Below are 1,962 nucleotides of genomic sequence, written 5' to 3'. Positions count from 1 at the left end.
CAAAGCAAGTCACCAGGGTGACTTTAGCCACTTTTCCACTACAAAGCTCCAGCACTACTCGGCTCTACTCGGTTTGGTTCCAAGCGCGAGCTTTTCCACTGCAAATAGTACCTCTTCAACGTGGGCGGGGTCAGCAGAGCAAACTGCAGTGACGTCGTTTTATACGCGACACAAACATAAACAGTGGCGAACTCCGTGTGTTTACTGCTGTGTGAGTTTTTAAGAGAAAGTTTCTGGCGGCGAGAAAAACACGCTTGAGACGTACAGAAGACTTTGGGAATTCATATGAAGATGAAGACGAGAAGATACAAGCTGCTAGAGATGAAAAGACAAAGCATGACGGTAAGCTAATCGTTAGCTTCCTAAGTAGCTCGTAAATAATAACTGCAGGCTGTCGCTATTAACTATTAAAATTGTGGCTGTCAAAGCATTAATTTAGATTAATTACAATACCTATCAGGCCTTCAGTCACACTTTGCTCCATTTTGTTTTGACGTCAGTGACTTGGTCTGTGAATAAAGACGCGTTTCTGAGCAATAAACGTGTTAATGTCAATACTTTTTTTTTACCAAAGTAACTTGCTTTGATAACTTATTGTTAAATCCCAAATTTGGGAGTTTGTGCATTTACTGACGTTCACGCACAAAATGTTGATTCGGTTTAAATGACTGTTAATTAACGTCGTCACTGAACTCGAACAGGCTTAAAACCCATTACAAACGTTTTACATCCAGATTTTAATGTTCAATGGACAAATTTAAAATATGAAATCTAATAAGATAATTATTAAAGGAGTCATATTGTGCAGAATCAGCCTCCAAACTCCCACAATTCTGTTTTTATAGACATTCTTTATATCCTTTTATTGTCATTGTACACATAAATACAATGAAATTTGCCTGCATTTAACCCATCCAAATTACACTTAGACAGTTCTCCCAATTTAAGACCAATTTACAGCTTGTTTAATACCTCCTTGATATGTAACAAAAAATAACCCTGATCATTTTTTACCTGATTATTAAATGTCCAAAACACACACAGATCTGAGTTTTTTTAATATACCTGCAATTAAATGATTCATTTAGATTAACTAATCACAAACCTTGTAATCACATTATTTTTTAATAACCTGACAGCACTAATTAAAATATGTATGCTGTATGTGTGTGTTTCAGATGGTTTTCTCAGAGTCACCGCTGCAGAGGTTCATGCCACGGAATGGGACACCTTTGTCATCATCATGTTATACACCAGTTATGTTTCACTGTGAAGTCTGAATAAATTATTGTACTGTTTGCTAAAATGTCTCCACTTTTGTGTAACATCAGTTTGATTTGTAAAAGTTACCAAGGTTTACTGATTTAAAGGCTAACAGTTTGAGAAGCTGTTTAAGCATAATCCAGTAGTAAAATAAGTTTTACATTTAATTGGGTCATAAATGTAAATGTAACAGACAGTAAAACTGGTTGTTCAAAATTCCTTGATGTAATGTGCCTCACTGAAGTGACTAAACCTTTTTGTTTGTTAAATACCATTTGGTAAAATCTCAGTTTAGACATGATTATTCCAGCATCTGTGTAAAGATTCAGCCAGGTGTAGTGTGCAGTGTCTTCTGGAGAGGCTAAAACCCAAATTAAAAATTCTTAGAAATGAACCAAAATGTTTTTTACTGTTGACTCAGAATGAAATGACAAATTATGATACAGTCACATGAGTCAAATTGTTTACTGCAACAAAAAAGAGCAAATACACACACACACAAAAAAGCAACACAAACTATACAAAAGTTTCACGTGTCTGTAGTCGGGGTTGGGGGTGCAGGTCACATGCGGTCATGCATCGCGTGCACAAGGTCACCCAGCATGCCAAGATATGCCTGATTAAATGCAGCTTCCACCACCGTTGCTTCCTCAAGGATCAGCCGGATGTGTCGATCACACTGAAACCAGTTCAGCTTCA

At 36.9% G+C, this 1,962-nt stretch overlaps 1 long non-coding RNA gene across 1 annotated transcript; it reads left to right on the top strand.

Moving 5' to 3' along the window:
- Window positions 1-298: 298 nt before the first annotated feature.
- Window positions 299-1,306, top strand: LOC117519612. The gene is made up of 2 exons (XR_004563372.1): window positions 299-342; window positions 1,179-1,306. It is a non-coding gene; the product is annotated as an uncharacterized LOC117519612 (long non-coding RNA).
- Window positions 1,307-1,962: the final 656 nt, after the last annotated feature.

This window comes from Thalassophryne amazonica, chromosome 11 (assembly GCF_902500255.1).
Source record: "Thalassophryne amazonica chromosome 11, fThaAma1.1, whole genome shotgun sequence".
Lineage (NCBI taxonomy): Eukaryota > Metazoa > Chordata > Actinopteri > Batrachoidiformes > Batrachoididae > Thalassophryne > Thalassophryne amazonica.
Note: the sequence above shows the minus strand (reverse complement) of the source record. Positions and strands in the feature narration are given on the sequence as shown.